The sequence below is a fragment of the Meleagris gallopavo genome, chromosome 25 (genome assembly GCF_905368555.1).
Source record: "Meleagris gallopavo chromosome 25, MGAL_WU_HG_1.1, whole genome shotgun sequence".
Taxonomy (NCBI): Eukaryota; Metazoa; Chordata; class Aves; order Galliformes; family Phasianidae; genus Meleagris; species Meleagris gallopavo.
In genome coordinates this window covers 93,705-115,472 of record NC_139428.1, presented here as the reverse complement: position 1 = coordinate 115,472, position 21,768 = coordinate 93,705, and the positions used below count along the sequence as shown (strand labels likewise).

Genomic DNA, 21,768 nt, shown 5'->3' with positions numbered 1-21,768 from the left:
ACCTATTTGGAGTAAACTTTTTTTTTTTGAAAAAGCACTGTGAAACAAAAACTGAGAGCGTTGGTGATGAGAACTTTGATTCAGACATTTAATGAGGTCCAAGGTGCTCTTGTTTTTCCTGGGACAAAAATTGGTATTGTTTTCAGTTAGGAAGTAGCAAAAGAATCCTTGGTTGGAGCATTTGTTCCATCACACAGCAGCATCATGAGACAGTAAGAGGTAAATATTGGTATTTTTGAAAAAATAAAGGTTTTCTTTGAGTTCCCCACACCTGCAGAGCCTGTGTCTCTCTCTTAAAAAAACATCTGTAAGGTCCCTTCCAACTCAAACAGTTTTATGATTCTATGATACTTTGTGTCAGATTTGGCAGTGGGAGAATGCTGGGGTCTGGCTCCCAGCTGCTGCTCACTGGTCCCTGGGTCCCCAAGAAATCATTCACTTCCTAATTAGGAACAAGCTGAAATATGTTTGAGGCTGAAGGAACAAAAGTGGAATGTGCCAATTACACCAACCTCTCTAGATGAGCTGGCGTTACTTTTGGCTTATCAAGAGAGCACAGACTCTGTGTGATGGTATCTCCAATGCTGTCTTATTTTTAAACAGCAGATGGTGTTAGAAACCTATAGCAGGTGGAACGTCTTCAGCGAGATGGGAGAGATCAGAAGTGGCAGTGCTTCCTCATTTCCCAAAATGATAACTGCATGCTGCCCATCGGCAGGGAGATTTATTGCAGAGGGAAAAACTTTGCAATCACACACGTTCACATGGAAGAAAGCAATTCTAGTTGACATTCTGGTTATATTAAAAGGAGCTTGGTAATGTTCTTCATGATGCTCTGTTAGCACCTGTAGAAGAAAGCTGTAGGAGTGTGCTGCGTTCACTGTGTGCTTCAAACCCTGCTCCACTCTTCTATTGCCTATTGCTTTCCTGTATATGATAATAGTGCTTCACAAGCTTAAAGTGTTTTATAAACATTTAATTACTGTTGCATTTGACTCAAAGCCAGGAATGTCTCATTCATCTGCATCTTGCAAGGTTTGTGAAAATGATATTCAAATTACAGAATTACAACAAGGGCTGACTTCAGACTTCACTTACAGGAGCCTCTGCCAGCACAAACTTGTGAGCATCATCTCCAGAGCTGCAAGGCAAATCCCTTCCTCCTCTGCCTGAAGTCATCAGAGAATGATTTTGTTAATGATTATTTGCTAAATGTCACTCTCTTCCTGCTCACTACTCCTAGGGCTTCTCCACTCCAATTTCTACAGGCAGACCCTGAGTGCTCCATACCTGCGGGTGTCCTCTGTTCTCTGCATGGCACAGGTAAGATTTTTCCAGAAGTGGCCAAAAGTGTTTGTTTCCATCAGGACAACACCCTGGGTGAGGATGTGCCATGGGCTGGTAATTCTGGTTTTCTGCATGGAGCGCAGTAGTGGTACCTCAGCCTCTGTGCCTCATCCCTCTGAGAAGCACAGATTTCAATAATTTGGAACAGCGTGAATTCATATTTGAAGGGTCTCCTCGAGGAGAAAGGATACTCCCTGATAAATCAGAGGGAGAATACCCAGTCTGGCAGTGCCCAGATGTATAAAAAGAAACAAATAGGATTTAAAATTACTTTGCCATCGTTCAGCTGCAGGGCCTTATGTGCAACTTGCACAAAACAAAAACACTTTTTATGCAACACGCACAATAAAAGACATTTTTGAGAGTCCTTTGGGGATTGTTTGCAGTTTTTTTAGGAACAACCCCATCAACTCTACCACAGCTCTTCCACTGCCTGAGATGTTTAAAGGGCACAGCAGGACCTCAGGGTGCATTCCAGCCCTTTCTCACCCAGGACACCTGCTCCATCCCTCCCAGCTGTCTGTCTGCCTCATTTATGTCAATTAGGGATTTAATGCTGCCTGATTTAATTGGCCTGACTTTCCCCTCTTGTAGCAGCCCCATGGGCTGGGATGAGCACATTCTGGCTGGGACTATGCAGAGCACAATGACCTGCTTGTTGCCACTGGCTGCTGTGGGAAGGTTGCTGACTTCCTGCAATGCTGGGATTCACGTGATGAATGTCACTGCGGTATTTCTGAGGTTTTGGGGAACCCGTGCAAGCTAAGCCCCCTAAACTACCATCCCCCTATCAAAGCTTCCACCCTCTGCAGATGGAGGTCTCCAAGAGCTGTGTATTGGGCCTTTATGGGCAGGGCCAGCCTGACTACATTTTCCCTTCAGGAAGCAGAGCAGCCAGAATGAAGTTCCTTTGCCATTCTTCCAACCACAGAATTACAGGAGCAGAACTGAGCTCCTGTCTTCCTCAGCTCCTTCCTTTGTTTGCCTGATGAGTTATGAGGCCTTTCTTCATCTCTCAGCAGAAATGCAGGTTCCTCAAGCAGCCAATCCACAGAGGCATAAATATTAAACAGCAACAGTACCATCTAGTGACTTTGACTTAGGGAGCATCTTCTAAGAAGGGGATGAGGAGATCTGTGGGCTGAGGAGCCCAGGAGTGGTCCTAGCCTTGCATGTGTCATATCTCTGAGTTCATCTGGGTTTAGGAAACCATCTGGGCAGCAGAGCAAAACAACACCTCCTTGGGAGATGATCCCCGCTTTGGCCTCTTGACTCCCCGCTGAACCCAGCCTGACCCACGCTCCCTCTGCTGGTAATGAAGCAATTTACTTAATGTGTTCACAACTTCACCCGCAAGCACAGCTGCAAACCCAGGCAGATGCATGAGATGGAAATTTGAGCTGCAGCTCAAATTTTTAGTCCTGATGAACCAGTTCTGATGAGCCAGGAGTGAAATCTGGAACTGGACACATAAAATAAATAGACATAGTTCCATTACTGCATCGAAACCATGCCTAAAATCAAGCATAAAGGGCACATGAGCTCAAAAGACCCACTCCAAGCAGATCTGAAATTACATATTCTCCTTCACAGCTGAAGGGAGGAAATCAAATTAGAGCATTTCTCCATCAGAGCATATTAGTATCTATGCAGCTTGTTATGCTTCACCAGCGCTGCGCGAGCACTGGAGCTCTCTCTGCACACTGCTACACAACCGCGGCACTGCCACGTTGGCAGAGGCTCTGGGATTCTTTGCAACATGTGTGCATTGCCTCCTTCCCACTCATCTCCCAAAGAGACAGTTATTGCATGCACAAAAATGCAGTGAACTCAAATGCTAAGACACGATGGCACGTCCTAAATGCCATTGGAATTTTGTTTTGCCATCTAATCTACTGTGTCCCCTCTTTGCTATCAGGAGCGCAGTGCTACCCTATGTCCACTCACTCATGGGCTGACAATTTTCTGGTTTCAAATTAAATAGAAAACTAAATTAGCAAATTAATTGTTTGCCGTGTTTTTCCTTGGTCCCCATCAGCTGCCTGAGCCAATCCCATTCCCTGCACAGCAGTCCTGAGCAGGAGGTGGAGTTCCGCTCCGGTCCTGCTATCTACCAAGTGTCAGTCATGTTAATTTTAAATTACTTTTGTACAGCTTGGTGTCAAAACGATTAAAGCATGAAAAGAAAAAACTGAACTAGAGAGAGAGAACGGGGGGATGAGAGAGAATGAATAATTTACCTTGCATTTACAGCAAGGACATTTATATTTCTTTAACTCCTCAACTCTGAGAAGCTGAAACTTTATATTTCCTTGGCTGTGACCTGCACAGCACTATGCTGTGCTCTGGATCCTTGCTATCTGCAATAACCATTTGCAGCACAAAGGTGTGCCATGATCTGAGTTTGTCCCAGGCAAGGTTTGCTCAGCGTTCACTCACCATTCATTGTCATTGCCAGCACAAAAGCCACCCACTCACCTGCAGACCTCTTCTTCCCTTACTGCTCTGCACTCAGCTGGGCTCACGCCATAACCAGTACACGCTGTGCTACCACTACACATCCCTGTGCCGCATGGTGCGCTCTCCAGTGAGGAGCCGGGGAAGAGGAAAGGCTTCAGCTGCAGCAAATGGGAGCAAACAATGCCACCTCCTTTTGACTCCCCCAGATTTGTGCCTCTACACTCAGAGCACGGAAATTGTGTGGTTTTGCACATTTTAGGAGCTGTGACTGGGCTGCAGTGTTGCATGGGATTTCACTTAAGCATGCAGACATGAAAATGTTTCTTTCATTAATAGTGGGATTCCCTTCCCGTGCTAATGTTGCTTCAGCTGCTGACTCACAAATAAATCATTTAACTGACTTTCCCATTTGGGAAGCTCCTTTAATTCCCCTCATCCTCTGCCAGAGGCCTAGCAGGAGGCTTGAGAGCTGACAAGCAGAGCTTCCTGCTCAGCGGTTCAGTGACGTCACCCACTCGTGTTCCAGGGGAGCACTGTGATCACTGGTACCCGCAGCTTCCTCTGCCCAACGCATTGAGCGTGGGAGCAGCAGCCTTCTGCTTTGCTGGATGCTGCCAGTTCAGGTTCAGAGTGATCTCTGCTCACCCATAAAAATGTAAGCCTGAACATTAGGAATACAGGTATGAAAATTATATCTGACCCAGTAATTATTTAAAGTTAAGCGCAAGCCTCAACCAGGTTATCTTTTCCTTTTTTTTTTTTTTTTTACTTAATCAGGTGATTCTGTGATTCTACCTAGTGCTGAAAGCTAACATGACAGCAGGAGAGGGATTCATATCGCATCTATTATCAATAGTGTTTTTACATCACTTACTTGTAAACAAAGCCTTTACCTCTCAGCTGTGAAACAGTTCCAAACCCTAAGCTGTCTGCTGGCCAGGCAGTCAGCATCATTAATTGAACAAACTTCAGCCAGAATCATTGGATTAATGACAGAGCCTGAACCTTTGCCAGCAGCACCTTCCCACTGCATGGGCATGCTGAGGGCTGCTCTGTCGGGCTACAGGCATGACTGGCTTCATGAAACAGCCCTCAGGAACCACCAGAACCACTCCAAATATTAGCATCAAAACAAAAAGAGAAACAATACCTTACACCAGAGCACAAAAAAGAGGATGTTTAGAATAAAGGATTTTTCCTTGATTAAGAGCTCACAAAATCCAGAAGATGTGGGTTTTATTTTTCCCTTTTCCAATACTTTATTTATTAGAATTTATTTATTGGTATTTATTCAGTTGGACACTACAAACTTCTGTACTTCATTTTAATGTGTTTGGGGTTTTTTTAGGCTTTTGACAATCCTCCTATGATAATTTAAAGTATCTACCAAGCAACGCAAAGCTTTTCAGTCCAGACCCCTCAATCAATTCTTTGTTAGCAGACTTTATCCCCCTGAGGTATCTAGGAAGATTTACTCTAATGGGACACGTAAACAAAGTGACATTTTCCTGTCTCCTGCTAGCTAAACAGAGAATGGCAATTTCTCAAATATAACCAGCACCAGAATCTGGTGTGCTATTTGCTTTTCAGCATTGGCTATTAGCCTTCCCCTGAACCTGCTTTTTTTACTGAAGGGCAAAAGGATCCGGAAACAATTGATTCTCAGAAAAAGGTTTTTTTTGAGGAATTTGGTTTTAATTTGCTGACTTGCTCCAAGAAAGCAGCCTGTGTGCAAATCCGAAGATCTGCTGATGAATAATCAGCAAGCTTTTGTGTTTTAATATTTTGATGGTAGAAGCAGTACAAGGCTGATAGAAGAAAAACAGATATCTACAAAACATTCTGAATTGACTGGAGTACAAAGACCAAAATAATGAAAGTGTAACAAAGAGAGCAACCAAAAGCTAGATGCTAAGAGGGACCTGAGGCCTAAAGCAGAGAACGGATCATCTGTAATTGGTCAGGACTGAAGGAGCTCAGAGTCCTTGGACATCCTCTCTTTGTCCTAAAGATTCCCAAGACTATGATACCCATCTCCCTGCACCACGCAAGTTGAGGCTGACCAATGAACGAGATAGAACTTCATAAGACCCACAGGTCAAGGTTGAAAACCCTTCGCCCTAGATTTACATTTGGATTTTATGTTTGTAAATGAAGCCACATACAAATTTTAGGAACAGCGCTAAGGAAATGGAAGTTCATGAAAGGTGTGGGGCATTGGGAATCAGGATATTTCTATGGAAATGCTTGATGCTTAGCAGGATTTACGGGCACCTACTTACTGTCATTAATCTTTTTCTCCCACATCACTCCATTACACATCACCTGCTTTTCCTGAGTGCAGCCCTAATGCTGCTGGAGCCCACTGGTTCAGTGCAGGAATGGTTCTGATGTCTGAGTGACCCACAGCTCTGTGTCAAGACAGAGCAGGAAGAGGAGAATAGTATCATTAAGGTCAGAAAGACCCCTAAGATCATCAAGTCCAGCCACCAACTCATGCTTGTGACTACTCAAGACGATGTCACTCAGTGCCACATTTTTCATGAACACCTCTATGGATGATGACTCCACCTCCTCCTCAGGCAGCCTGTTCCAATGTATTACCATTCTTTCTGAAATTTTTTTTTTTCTAATATCCAAACTGAACCTCCCCTGGTGCAACTTAAGGCCACTACCTCAAGACCTATTGCTGTTATCTGGGAAAACAGGCCGACCCCACCTTCACCACAACCTCTCTTCAGGGAGCTGTAGAGAGTGATGCGGTTTCCCCTGAGCCTCCTCATCCCCAGATGGAACCATCCCATTTCCTTCAGCCTCTCCCCATAGCACTGTGCTCCAGAGCCCTCACAGCTCCATTTCTTTCTCTGGACACACTCCAGGGCCTCAATGTCTTTCTTTAGTGAGGAGCCCAGCACTGAGCACAGCACCGAGGTGCAGCCAGTGCCATACAGAGGGACGGACACCTCCTGTTCCTGCTGGCTGCATTGCTGCTGACACAACCAGGATGTCGTTGGGCTCCTCATCCCCCTGGGCACCCTGCTGGCTCATGTTCAGCAGTGTTACCAGGATCCTGCTCCTCCACACAGCTTTCGGCTGCTCTGCCCCACGCCTGCAGCACTGCGTGGGGCTGTTGTGGCCGAAGTGCAGGACCTGCCGCTTGTGCTCGTTCAAGCTCATCCCACTGGCCGCAGCCCAGCGGTCAGCCTGCCCAGGTCCTTCTCCAGGACTCTCTCTCACCTCCTATTTCCCTCCTGTTTTCCCACTCGGCAGCCAGAGGGCAGCAGAGGGGAGGGATTTCACTTTTTTTTTTTTTTTTTTTTTTTTTTTTTCTCAGCCCTTTGCAGCCGGAGCTTCGCAGCCCGAGCCCGGCCGTGCTGGGCGCTCTCGTACCGTGGTTCCATTTACAAACTCCTCTCCTCTCCCCCCGAGCGGTAACTCCACGGCCTCGGGAAGGGCTGAGGGGCTCTCCCTCATGGCGGAGTTCCGTGCGTAATAAGGGGAAAAGAGCCCCCTCGAAGATGGAGGAGGGTGTCTGAGAAGTTCACCCCTCACCCTTTCTACAAAGGGAAATGGCGCTGGGGGCCGCCCGGGCTCCGTGCGCGCCTCACTGGGGGGGCGGTGAGGAGGGAGCGCCCCCCCTCTGCCCGCACCCGGCCTGGGACTCTTTCTCTGCCGCTCCCCCCCCCCCCTTCTTCTGAGCGGGAGTTTCCAGGAAGCGCTGAGGGGAGCCGCAGAACCGCTCAGCTCTTGCACAGCGCGCCCCTTCCGCCGAAGCCGTGGCAGGAACGCGAAGTAGTCCCGGCACCTCTCTGCTCTCAACCGCTATAAAGTGCCGTCCCGCTTCCCTCTCGTAGAAGATTATTACAGAAGCGGGGGGAGAGAAGCGTTTATCCCTTCTTCTCATCCTGTGGATTTGCGCAGAAAAAGTGAGGAAGTGGCGGGGGGGCGGAGGGGGAAGGGAGATTAGAAAAAAAAGGCGCCGGCTGCGGCGGAGGGATCCGCAGGCGCGGAGGAGTGAGGCGACACAGGGCGCTGTGCGCGAGGGAGGGGTGAACGGGAAAACGCGGCACGGAGCCGGGAACTGCGTCCCCACCCCCTGCCCAGGGGGAGCGGCGCTGAGGGGGGGGTTGCCGCCTCCCCCTTCTCAGGCGGATGGGAGCGGGGCAGCCGCAAAAGGCGAAGTTTAGGGAAAAGTTTTCCCCCGCCTCGAGGTGGAGGGCCTGGGGTCGGGGCTCGGCCCGTAGCGGCAGGTGAGCGGCCCCGGAGCCGTCCTTCTCCTCCTCCTCCTCCTCCTGCTGCCCCGCCGCCCCGTGTGCGAGGCGCTCCGTTTCCGTCAGCGCTCGCAGCCCCCGCCCGCCCCGCCGTTGGGTCCCGTCCCGCCGCGGCTCGCTGGACGGGGCGAGGGAAGTTCGGCCCGGAACTCCCCGCTGTCGGCTTTGGCTCGGAGCCCCGCCGAGCTCCACACCGCCCCGTTGCCCCCCGTTACCGCTCCCCAGCCCCACGAGCCCTAAGCGGAGCGCAAATGAAACCAAACGAAAGCCCCGTCGGGCGCAGGGCGGCACAACGAGGGCCGCGCCGATCACCGGGCCTCGCGCTGCTCTCCCCACCCCCTCCGCAGCCCCATCCCCCACTGCAGCTCCCACAGCCGCCTCTCCCTCCCATTAACGCTGAAAGGGGAGGACGGCGGCTCTGATGGTTTTTTCTCAGGCTGACTCTGTTTTCTCCCCCCTACCAACCGATACCGGCCCTGCAGAAGTGCAAAGCGCGCATCTGGCTCTGCGAGCGCGTCGGCTGAATGCTCCCTTTCCTCTGAGCCGATTGCCCTCGTTTTGCTTATTCATTATAAGGGCTCGGCAGTGTGCTTTTTATAAACGTGTGATCTCTCGTTTTAGAAGCATCTGCGCTTTAAGAATAAGGTTTTGTCTTCTATCGTCGCTCTTGATAATAATCTCTTTAAGTGCTCCATTTCTGTCCTTAAAGTTCTATTTTATTGTCTTTTGTGAATCAGTGAAGGTCAGTTTAACCCTTCACATGTGAAAATCGGTGGTCACTGTACAAAAGGTTGCTTTATTCTTCACTGATTTATGTTTATGATCATATTTCATTGAGTGAGAGTTGTTTTTTTTTTCCCCAGATAAGTCCTGATGCATGCTGGAAGAAGTGTGTGCTTCAGCACTGATTAAAGTCATGTATGAGTTAATGAGAAGCTTGCAGAGTATGTGAAGCAAGAGAAAATCTAACCAGCTCTGCTGTTCCCTCTACATAGCACAAACTTGTAAGCTGCAACCAGAAGGTGGATTGGATGTGTGAAATGCTGCAGTAGGAGACTCTCGTAATTGCATCACAGGTGGATGCTCACTCAATTAATGTTCGCATTTTCACAATACATAAAAGCTGGGGGTTTGGTTTTTTGTTTGTTTTTCTCAAATTTCTGTAAGATGGCATATTTCAAAATATATTTAAATCCTTGGATGGAGGATGCTATAAAACTACAAAGTAGTATTTTCTGGCTTGGCTTTTCATTTTAAACAATGCCTTTGTTTGTTGGGATGTTGTTCTGTTGCCTTTTTTTTTTTTTTTTTTCCCCTATGGTAACTGATTCCTGGATGAATAAATCGGTAATACATAAGAGGCTCTCAGGTGATGGAGAAATACAGTGCTGTAATATCAACATTCTAGTTGTGGGACTTCTAATTTAAGAAACACATTGCCAGAAGAAATAAGATCAAGGCTGAATCTTGCTTGCGTTTAGGTCCAAATGTAAGATCCCCTTTCTAAGCAGTCCCCAATGAACACGGGGGGTAATTAAGTAAAAATAAAACCTTTCACTTCAGCCCTCTCCATCGTTTTTAACATAAGCAAGAAAATGCAACTGTTTTCATTATGTGTTCTGATATTTCTTAATTTTGTACTGCATCTTCAATCCTCCAGAGGCTTATAATTGGTGTGATTTGGGGGTATTTCTAGACAATACTTTTAAGGAAATCGTCTTACTGTTTCCCAAAAGGAGCTACTGAGCAGTCATTCTCTTAAAAAAAAAAAAAAAAAAAAAAAAAAAAAAAAAGTGAATTTCTACAGCTTTGTCTTCTACCACCCTACCCCACCCCCGTTTATTCCTCATGATGGAATTTTTGTATTTAATTGTTGAATTCTTCTTTCCTTAGATTAAGTTAAATATTTATTGGTATCAGTTGGTTTTTTTTAATTTATTTATTTATTTTAAAGAAGAGAACCTTATTGTTGAGACAGTCTCTTCATACTGCATTGAGGATATAACATAGAAAGGGACTGAAGGAGAGTTGTTTTCTGCTGGGAAAGTTAGTGCTGTTTTTGAAAAAAAAATATTGTAGGAAATGGAAATTAAAAATACATTTTATGCTGGTGGGAACTTTGTAATGAGGCTAAGAGAGGATTTGAGGTCTCAGAAAAGCAATTATTACAAGGGAAAAAGCAGGACTTTATCATCCATTTGTAAAAGTTCTCCAGCTGAATATCCTTTTGGGGAACTGAAATTTGGCTCAAGTCTGTTTGTGAACATCTGTTGAATGTAATTTTAAAAAGGCACAGATTATAATCTTAGTTTCTGTTGTCTGTTTAAGCTGGAATTGACAAAAACAAAGTACGATACAATGGCCTTTTTTTTTTTTTTTTAATAGTGACCTGCATGAATCTTCCACAGTCTGCAGTGCTGATTACCTGGCTGTGTATGTTTATTCTGTACATTTTTCTCTTTGGCTTATGACATACAGATGTGTGGCCTCCGCCTCCATCTGTAGTTGGTTAATTCCATTACTTTCCCAGTGAGCTTTTAAATTTTGCGGGGTTTGGTTTTTTGTTTTCTTCACCAGGAGCCTTTTGGATATCTGTGTTGTCTCTGATGTTTTTGTACAAGGAATAGAGTGATGTATTTGAGGGGAAATTTTGAGAAATGTTGGGTGTTCCCAGAACTGTTACCATTCACTCAGTTCAGCTTTGCATCCTTCCCACCTGTCTTCAACTACGTTTCTGTAAATGCAATAACTTGGTGTCTGCTGTCTCTAGATAGTACTACTTCAGCATCTATTTCTGCAGTGTTTGTGACCTCCTGTTATCCAGGGAGGTCTTCGCTGTAATTTCCCTCCTATTATTTTGCTTCTTTTGCAGCCTGATGTTTTTGCTGTTGTTTTATATTCCCACCAAGCATCTTGTGAATGCTTCAGCTCAAAATTTAGGTCATCTCTGATAGAAGAAAGAAGAGGAAATCTAAAAAGTAAAAATAAGATTTCAAGGTGCTTTAAAAAGTGTTTTTCTTTTAGGGGGGAAAAAAAAAAGGGAAACATACGAACTCTTCTGTATTTTACATTCTGTGTGGACTGGGGAGAAATGGAGGGTGCCTTTGTTTGATTTCAGGAGGAGAGCAGTGTTATCTTCATGTGACTGTGGTTTCTTACCCATGTGCTTTCCTGGTCTTTTTCATTTTCACACCTGCCTTGAGCTTTAATCACTCAAATTATTCATAGACTTGCCCTGGAAAAAGAAGAGGCTGACCTCTTCCCATCTGGAGTAGATGGATTTACTACCAATAATTGTAAATTGACTCGGATGATTTAATGGTTTTTATGCTTAAATTTTTTAATTCTGTGATTTCATTTCTTTTTAAGGATTCTGCCCACAGTCTTCCCTGAACTGATAGATCTCTGGTATAACTTCAAGTTATTTCTTGCAAATTATATCTTAACATTGGACTCACATCTACAACGTGCTGATGATCCCCCGTTGACTGCTGAGTTGTCAAAGAACGCTCTGTTTGCACAGGACCAGGCCTGGACGTTGCAGTTGTCTTTTTTCCCCTGTAATTATATACAGTGTCTTTCATTACAAAGAACCTGAAGACAATTTATGAAATCAGCAGCCTCAAAAGTAATGCAGTGCCTGTTGGGGGTTATGTATTCACATTGATTACAATTTAACAATCCCTCAGCCTGAGGATATCTGAGAGGACTTAGAGCCAACTGCTTTTCAATCCGTGTGTGTGCTATAAGCAGCAAGCTGGAATTGATAGATATCTGTTGCTATTACTAGCAACTATTGGTTCTCTGTTACTTCAGTAGCTTAATTAAAATTATTAAGTGAATCTGTTTTGTTTTTCTACTCTTCCTAGCACCAAAGCTTCATCTGGCCTAGATGTATAATGAATACTTTGAATGTGATTTAGTCCAGTTTCCTCCATTAACTCAAGAAAAATTTCTTTTCTGTATTGTTTTTCTCTCAAAAGGAGAGAAGACTTGCATAGCTGGAGTTCACCTGGACAAACTGAACTTGGGGCAGAATAAGATGCAAAATGATTATGATGAATAAGATGCACTTGTGATTTAGACTCAAGAAACTTTGTTCTGCTATAGAATTGTACTTGGTAAAAGTCAACCGGAGGGAACCACCTGTAACCAAACACATCTTGATGATGGAAGGAGCACTATGAGGTGACTTCAATGAGCTCAGCTTTGGGGCTGTGTGTTTAGATAGCCATCCCATATTTCCTCAGTTCTGTCTTTTGCATACTGTGCTGCTGTTCTCTCTGTTTTGCTCTTTCTGATGCTCAGAATGCAATGATTTGGTTTTTTTTCCACAAGCAGATGACAGTTTGCTGTCTCCTCAGTGTCCTCCCATGGTTCCCTGTGTGAGGTAGGTTACATTCTGACACTGATGCTGTATTCTCTGCAGCTACATGGAAGGACCACTTCAGAAACCAGCAGCTCTCTAGCTTCCTAGATTTTAGCTGAGTTTAACCTTTGGTGATCGGTAAACAGACTTTTTAAGAAAATTCATGGCCCAGTCATTCCTCTTTCAAATTCCAGAGACTTGTCAAGCAAACTCTGCACTCTTGTCAGTCTTTGTGTCAGTGTCCCTCTCATTGCAGTTTCTGGCTTTTCTGTTGGAGATGGGAACTTATGAAGGGAACATCTTTAGGGTGATGGATGTTCTATGTGGGTACAGATAGCAGTATTTTTAGTGCAAACAAGGAAAGAAAATGCTCTCCAACTTCTGAATGTAGATGCAAAATAACAGAATCACAGAATGGCCTGGGTTGGAAGGGACCTCAAGGATCATGAATCTCCAACCCCCACAGGCAGGGCAAACAGAACCATGCAGGTTCTTTGTTAATGCTGGGTCATTTGTTTCTTCTTCCCTCTGCCTAACACATTTGATAGGTTATTAATTGAAATTAGTTCAGCCAACTTCATGAATTAGTGATGTATTTCATAGGCCTGTCTCTGGCCAGAACAAATCTTGCAAGGAAAAAAAGAAACTGCTTTTATTTTTTCTAATTGCGAACAACAAGGGGAGATTGAGTGCACCTTCAGTAGATTTGCAGGTGACACCAAGTTGGGAGGGGGTGTTGATCTGCTGAAGGGGAGAAAGGCACTGCAGAGAGACCTGGATAGCCTGGATCGATGGGCCAACGTTACCTGTATGAGTTTCAGTAGGGCCAAGAGTTGGGTCCTGTGTTGTGGTCACAGCAACCCCAGGCAACCCTACAGGCTTGAGGAGGAGTGGCTGGAAAGCTGCCTGATGGAAAGGGACCTTGGTGTGCTGTTGGACAGGCGGCTGAATATGAGCCAGCACTGTGCCCAGGCGGCCAAGAAGGCCAATGGCATCCTGGCTTGGATCAGGGGTGACGAGCAGGACCAGGGAAGTCATCCTGCCCTGTACTCAGCACTGGTGAGGCCTCACCTCGAGTTCTGTGTTCAGTTTTGGGCACCTCAGTACAGAAGGGACATGGAGGTGCTGGAGCAGGGCCAAAGGAGGGCAACAAGGCTGGGGAAGGGCTTGGAGAATGTGGCCCATGAGGAGAGACTGAAGGAAGTGGGGCTGTTGAGTCTGGGGAGAAGGAGGCTGAGGGGAGACCTTATTGCTCTCTGCCAGTACCTGAAAGGTGCTTGCAGCAGAGCGGGGTTGGTCTCTTCTCACTGGTGACAGGACGAGGGGAAATGGCCTCAAGTTGCACCGGGGTAAGTTTAGGTTGGATATCAGGAAAAACTTCTTTACAGAAAGGGTTGTTAAGCACTGGAATAGGCTGCCCAGGGTGGTGGTTGAGTCACCATCCATGGACGTGTTTAAAAACCGTTTGGATGTGGTGTTCAGGGATGTGATTTAGTGGAGGGTTGTTAAGGCAGTAGGTCATGGTTGGACTTGGTGATCTTTAAGGTTTTTTCCAACCTGAACTGTAATATGGTGCTAGGGGTAAACTAAGAAACATACACATCTCTTATCAAACTGAGATATACATAGGTCTCTTTGAAAGTAATGCCTCCTTATTATTTCCATGGAAACAACAACAGATACAAAGAGCACAATAACACTATTTGATAGAGCAAGATCTTGGCTGCAAAACACTCTTTTTCAACATAGTCACCACTGTTAGCTGTGCATTTTCACAATGAAGAAGAGCCTGCATGCCACACTCATCAAAATCTGCGCTGGTGGAGGTGATCTGCTGCCAGTACTGCTGAAACGCAGCACCCACTGCCTCACTGTGCTCTCATCTACGTTCAACAAATGTCAATGAACTTCATGCTGTTTTTTTCCACGTGGAGGAATTCAGTTCCACACCTTTGCTTCATATGCATGTCCATGTCAGATGCCCTTTTGTCAGTGTGCCCCTCTGCTGCCATCTGCGAACAATTGCATTTGCAAATTAAGCCTGTTTCTCAAGCATGTGTCTCTTCACTCATGTGTCCTCTACATTAAGGCATTATTTGGTGGCTTGCATTTAACCATGTTATCCCATTAGTGGTAACACCACTGTTCTTATCAAAAGATTGGAAGGATATTCCTGGTCTTTATTCAGCTCTGCTACAATGTGCAGATATGTCATAATTTACTCCTTAATTTATCAGGCTACATCCTAGAAAACAGAAAGAGAGAGAAAACTGTGCAGCCACTATAACTGATGTGGCTTGGAGTGCAGGTTGTGTCCCAAAGGATGCTTGTGTGCAGACTGCATCTCTTCCTAATCCCGTAGTAATGCTGCAGCTAATTCTGATGGTTTCAGCTCTTCTGATTAGTTACCACGCTGCTTTTTGTTTGGTCTTTTTTTTTTTCTGAGTTTAAACAGTACATCTTGTATTTGTTCAACATAAGGTAACTTTTTACTTTCAGTGCTTTTGTAATGTCTCCATTACTTATAGAAGCTGAGGGTGTTCTTTTTGATTCAAAGTGTTTGATGAATATATTTGTAGGCACCTGCAAACTTTGTCCTTGCTTCTACTTATTCCATGTTTACTGTAAGATAAAACTCTCTTCTCTCCCCTAGATACGGTGGGGTCTTTCCTTCAGCTATAGTAGAGCTTCCTGTTGGTGTTTTATTATTTCTGAGTAAGTCAAGTCTGATATCTTTCAGCTCAGTTGTTGCTTCATCTCCTCTGCTCTCCCAGGGGGTCTTACATGTGCTTTCAGTTCTGCCTTACGTTTTTGATTTTGTGATGTTCCCTACTATTTACATTTCCTCACATATATCCTCTTCATACCATCTGCTACTTTATGTCTTGCTCATCTCTGAATTTGGTAACCATGCTGCATGCAACAGCATGCTACCTTATTTTCTTCAAATTTAATAAAAAAGTTTTAAAAGAACAAAGCAAGTTAGAATTCACCATTTCTATCTAGATATCTTAACTGATGAAGGAACAATTCAATGAAGGCCTTCAAATCCTCAAGATGAATACATTTATAGCTGAGATCTTGTATGTTGTTTATGCAAGAGGCATATTATCCAATCTGCCACAGAGGTTTCACTACTGACAAAAATTAAGTTGTTGTAGAATGCTTCCCTATAAATTCTTTTCTTTAGAATGCAGTAATTCTACTAAGCAGTATTTACTTCAGAGTCGGTGTGTGGCTGTGCCTTGTTAGATAAAAGTTGCAGTACTAAAACTGTTTTACTGAACTTAGCTCCTGACCTACCTTCTAAGGCCACGTCTACAAAGGGACGATACATCAATCCAGTTCGTTTGATCTAATTACAGCTATTTAACTATGTTGAGCACAAGTACATCCATCTCACTTTGTTATGCTGATTAAAGTATTTTCACTGTTGATCGTGTGCACACCATCCTTTTTTATATCAGTACCTCTCAAAATACTCTGTGCCATTATCCCATGGAGCGCTATTCTGCTTCTCAGCTCTATGTTCTTTTTCACAGGAGGCTGACGGGGAATTCTCTGGAATGTGGGAATTCTACAGGCCAAACTGACAATTTACTATCGCTTTTTTCTTGGCATTGATTTTTGCTTGTGCAACTTCTTTCTCAAAATGCTGCAAGGTGGCACGAAGAAAAAGCCAGTAAATCCATTATAATGCTTATTCCTCAGAGGCTGCATAGGTGGAAGGGTTTTGTTCTACAGCTTTGTAAGTAGCAAAAGCTCTGTGTAGCAGAAGAAATGCAAAAAGGGAAACCATCAGGTATGATCAACCTGTTACTTCCATGCAGTGTTTCTGGAGCAGCTGACACAGTGTGCTGTGTCTGGGTGCAGTCAGCTCACAGTGCCTGGGTAGCACTGGAGGCCAATGCAGATCAGTAGCAGCAGCTGAACAGCAGGATGACAGCATTGCACTCATGGAAATCTGTGCAGATCTCAGGTACAGAGGTGAAATGCAAAGCGAGGGCTTCCCTTAGCATGCAGAAGCCCATTGCTGTCTGTGGAAAAGCATTGTTTCTGATTACTTGCAACTGAAAACCAGCTGGGTTTGTGTCAGGGATGTTGTCATGGGTTTTTTAATGCATATAGCTGAAGAAGGTGCTGATCTCCTTGTGTCATAAAGTTAATGCGTAAAAAATTACTGAGAGCTTTTCCCAGATACAAATCATGAATTAGATAAAGGCCATAGGAGTTCAAGGAACAAACATGGCCTGTTTGAGCCAGGAGAATTTATGGTGACTGTGAACAATTTCTTAATGGTTGTACAAGGCCTTGCTCATCAGTGAAGGTGATTTACCATTAAGTGGATACAGAACAGTACTACAAAACTTTCTCATAACAGTCTAGAAACTTGAAATTGCTCTGATTTGTACAACATCTGTAAGATACTAAAGGCTGGATGGAGACAAGGAGAGTAAAGGTTATTTTGATATTATCCAATGAAAAAAAAATCAGCAAAGTAGTCACTTTGAGGAAGACCTGAGCACCTTTCTCAACAGAATTTTTCTTCCTGTACTTTCTATAATGGTATAGCAGTCAGAGAGACATCGGGAGACTTTGGTCCCGTGTGGATTTTAATGTCCTATCTTTAAATATATACATCTTCTCTCCATGCTGGTATTTTCATTGTTTGTACATCAGTTTTGTCACTTTACCAAATCTTACTGTCAACTAAGATTATTTCCTGTCCCATTTTCAATGGACACGAACATTCAATTGCCAACATTCAGCATAACTAAGTGGAAGTTCAGTATTTTGTCCCCCTCTCAGTTCTCAGGTCAGCTCTCCCCTTCAGTTTTTCTGAGTCACCCAGCATTCTTCTTGTTCTTTGTGCTCTTCCCTGTTGGTTTTTATCAGTTTTTATGTTTTATGTGGTGCCTAAAACAGGATACAATATTCCAGCTGAGAATTTCACCAGCAGTGTTGAACAAGATAATTGTCAGGACTGTCCTATGTAAAAGAACCTTATTAAATATTACTGTGATGTATTATCTTCATTGTGTCAAATTCAGTTTGTGATGCATTACAGCCACTGGCTCCTTTAGTGAGTATTGCCTGTTACTCCTCTTACATCGCATGCTTCTGACTTGATCCTTGGCTACAGGAAACTGCTGAAAATGTCACGTCTGAAGACAAGGAGGAGGAAAAGAGATGAGGAGCTTTTCCAAAGACACTGCTCCTGTGAAGTCCAAGTGGGTCAGCCTGCCTATGGAAGAGAGATTATCACTTAATGTTTCTTAACAGTAATGGGTGGGAATGACAAAGTTTTGTCATTATTAAGTTCATAGAAGTCCTAATATGGGCTGGAGTAGAAATGTTTGCTTGTAAATGAGAAAGAAGATAGTTACAGTACATGAATCTTAGATTATACTTCTGGATACATTTTTCCACTCTCCTGTTACTCACAAAATGTGCAGAATGACTTAATAAATGTCCCTTTTAATAAATAACAGTTCTGATTGCCAGAGTTGAGATGAACTGAAGTTAAAATTGAAAGGCTTTTGAAGAAAGAAGAAAACAACCAGAAAAGTTATGCAATTCTGCTTTTGTCCAAAACATTGAGAACATAAAGATGCTATCTATGGATGTGAAGTGTTCTCTTTTGGTCTTTCATGTGGTTATCAGGTTAGAACACTGCCAGAGCCAACCAAACAAGAAGGACACGGATGTGTTTCTGCCTAATGCCCCTTGCATATTATTGTTTAAAGAAACATGAAGCAGTGGCAAACGAGGAAGGAATCTGACAGTGTAGAACATGGTGTGCTTAAAATCATGAAAAACATATCCACTTGAGAATAGAAGATCCCAACAAGAGCAGCCAAGGTTTGTTTGCAAAAGAGAAGCATTGCTAGAGCAGGCGTATTTTTATCTGGAGAAATTAACAGACCTTAGATTGGAAGAATTTGATTATTCCTGGAGAAGTTCTTTGTGATCAAAATTGAAAGTCATTAGCAAAAAAATAGGAATATAGTGGAAACCTTTTATGGTCTTCCGGGTCCTTCTGGGTCTTCTTTTTGGAAAGCTCTCCCCTGAGAAAAGATGGTTCTTTGAACTGCTCTGTGCAGAGCCGGAGGGCCATTGTAGTGTGTGTGAGTGGAGGTTTGGCTGCAGCAAGGGTCACTGCTCAGTTCTCCAAGTGCAGTCTGACAGAATTTGCTGAGCTTGTGTGTGTTCCATTGCTGGGTCAGCTTGCATATGATTCACTGTGTATTTCATGCTGCTTTACGCTCCTGTGACCTGGATGAATTTAGCAGGGCACTGAGCAGCAGGTTTCCTGTGTGTGCTTCCTACGCTTCTGCCCATCTTAATCCAGTTCTGTGCACTGTGATGCAGTCTGTAGTTACAAATCAAATAATAAGACCTGCCTTCTCAAATGCTGTCACATTTTGTGACTTTTTTCAATTTTTTTTTTGCTTACATATTTTATTTATTACACATAGTTCAAATTACTGCAGCAAATAGGGATTACTAATTGTAATGTATCTTCTTGATGTTTTTCACTGTGGTATCTAAATACCTTTTAACCACTTTGAATATATCTTCACAGTATTGCAGAGTCTTTTCTTCTCCGTGCATTGATGCAAAGCAGGGAAATTAATGGCAAAGCTATCAAAACTCTCCACTGCATCTATATATTCCACAGTGACAAAAAACAAATTTTCAGCTTGTCCCAGTAAAATAATTAAAAATATCTTCTTCAGCCACCCACCAGGTTGCAGATGAATATTCCAGGTGGGCTGCTGGTGTTGTTTTGTTCCCCGTGATGCTGAACTGAAGGAGCCTCTGTTGGTCACCATGCCTTATGTGGGCACTCATACTTCATGCTGTCCGTAGAAACATCAAATGTTAGTACAAAAGCTGTTAGCCCTTTTCAGCCTGGTAGCCCCACCTGAAGGATTTATTTTTTTAAATACATATATATATATATTTAATAAGACCTCCTATTCCGACTTCCATTCTCAAGTGTAACGAGGCCTTTTTGTATATTTGGTGCCAACGTAACCCTGTAATTTAAATACCTGTTTTCAAATCATAACCCGTGGTCAGCCTTTCTTTTGTTGGAGTTACTTGGGCTAAAACTTCAACCTTTTCTTGTTATAGATTCTTTGCCCTTATAACCATCTTAGTGAGCCTTTCTATGACTATTCCAATTTTCATGTATCATCCATAAATATAAACTGTGCACAGAATTTTTTCAGGAGAGTCACTGCAGTAACATCTGAGTGTGCCTTACCTGGCCATTAGATCACATTATCTCCTCCATTTTCTGTGGTGTGTGGTCATTGTGTGACCAAGTCATGCTTTCAAGTCTTTATCTTCTCCATTAACTAAGATGAATTCCCATTTTACAGGAATGTTGGCTGTTAGTCCCTGGGTGAGCGGCCTCAGCCTTTGCAGTCTTCTCATTACTGCGTTCCACTCCTGCTGGTCCAGCCCTCAGAATTCCCGTGTTGTTCTAAAGCCTTGTCTGATTTTCCTCCACGTCTTTTCCCCTCCAGGTGAGAAATGAGCCTTGTACCTCTCACTGCGCTGGCTACTCTGTACAGACGCATACATATGTATAATGTACGTGTACACATTTATACATATGTATACAATAATCCTTAAGAAAATACAGTATGAGAATAGCCAAAACAAATAAAATGATACGGTGGGAAGGTAGTGGATCTGGAGGAAGACATGGAGAACACTGCAGCGTGCAGTAATTGCATTCAGGACCTGAGTTTTCCAGCAGCAGGGCTTAACCGTGTTTCCTGAAAGAAAGAAAACAAATGATGCTTTGAACACTTTGTTTCATAATGTGTGCTGTTACACTGGTTGCCTTTTGGAGCACCTTTCACTGAGGCATCTGATGCCGAAAGCAGGAACACAATTGGCAACCTTGGAAGGTTTTCTGCTCGGTGTGCTCTGCTTTAACCAATGCCTTTGTTTTACTGAAGGTGCCTGTGATAGTATCAGTCCTTATGAAGAAGTAATATTGCTAACGCTTGATTGTGGGCCTTCTCAAAGTCAGAGATAACAGCTAGATAAAAAATGACCTTGTTTCTCAGATCCAGTAATGAGTCCAGACGTTCTAGTGAAGCCAGTCTGAGTGCAGGTGAGCTTCTGTGAGGTACGAACTTATGAAGCTAAGAGCTGCTTCTGGGCTGTGTACCACCGAGCAAGATGAGGGAACGGAGGCCTTAAAAACGTCACATCCCTACAAGCAGACTGCAAGCTCCCCATGTGGGTTAGACTACAGGATTGAGACTTTGAAATACACGTTTATAGGTAGCTGTTGAAAGGTCGATGAGTAAAATTTCTGCCTGGCCCTTCCATGATCAGGTGTTTCAAGGCTGGTCAACACCTTGCTTATATGGAGTGTTGCATTCGTTGTATTGAACTTATTTATCTGTGCCTGCCTTTGTACATTTGAAATGAAGGGACATCAGTAAGTGTTCCCCTCATAGCATGTATGTTTAATAGTTTGTGTGCTCTTTCTGTGCATTAAGTATTGTGTTTGTGCTCATTTTATATCAACAAAAAACTCTTAAAATCAATTTTTGAAAGAGATTTTCAAAGCACATCACGTGACTGAGTCACAGCTCTGGATGAAGTGAGCTGTTGTAGAGTCTCATATAAAATACTGCAGTGAATTTGCCCATTAGGGGTATTTTACCAATGAGCATAGATTCAGCGAACCTCTCCTGGAGATTTTAGTCCACCGTGATCTGAGTCGCCACCTCAGGTGAACTTCTGTCTTTTAGAAACCAAAAATCTTCAGCTCTTTTCAAAAGAAGATTTTCTTTGTGTTCTCAACGCACAGATACTCGTTTTCTTGAGTGAGGAGCTGCTATGGGCGTTATGGGCGGATCCTGCAGAGTGCTGAGCACATGGCTGACTTTGAGGGAGTAAATGCTGGACTGCTGCTGACTAAAATCGCACACGCACTGAAGCACTCTGGCGGCCCGGGGCTGATGGGCTGAGCGTTGCAGGACCGAGCCCTGGGAGCACACGGCGAACCGTGCGGCCGAATTTTCTTTCTCTATTTAAACATAAGGCTTAATGCAGAAATCCTGACAGATGTTTAATTGAAATAGTTATTTCAAAAGCGAGGAATGCAATGTGTAAAGCTGACATGCCGGGTTTCTTTCTGGCTCTCCCGGCATCCGAGCTCCCTCCTCTACAGCCGTAGCGCAGCGCTTGCCGCTCTCAGTTCTGCTCCGTTCCTGTGCGATCCTCTTCCATCTTTTCCAGCTGCTTCATTCTGTTTGGAAAATGGCAATGTAGAATGTGTTTGGT

At 43.9% G+C, this 21,768-nt stretch overlaps 1 long non-coding RNA gene across 4 annotated transcripts; it reads left to right on the top strand.

The window, feature by feature from the left end:
- The first annotated feature begins 7,766 nt into the window (after nucleotides 1-7,766).
- LOC146542784 (uncharacterized) lies at nucleotides 7,767-18,009 on the top strand. Of its 4 annotated transcripts, XR_014879617.1 has the most exons (5): nucleotides 7,784-8,057; nucleotides 8,942-9,154; nucleotides 11,448-11,638; nucleotides 12,062-12,266; nucleotides 17,591-18,009. It is a non-coding gene; the product is annotated as an uncharacterized LOC146542784 (long non-coding RNA). The 4 variants fall into 4 exon arrangements; XR_014879616.1 differs by lacking the exon at nucleotides 17,591-18,009 and having other exon boundaries at nucleotides 7,787-8,057; nucleotides 12,062-15,037; XR_014879615.1 differs by lacking the exons at nucleotides 12,062-12,266; nucleotides 17,591-18,009 and having other exon boundaries at nucleotides 7,792-8,057; nucleotides 11,448-11,920.
- Nucleotides 18,010-21,768: the final 3,759 nt, after the last annotated feature.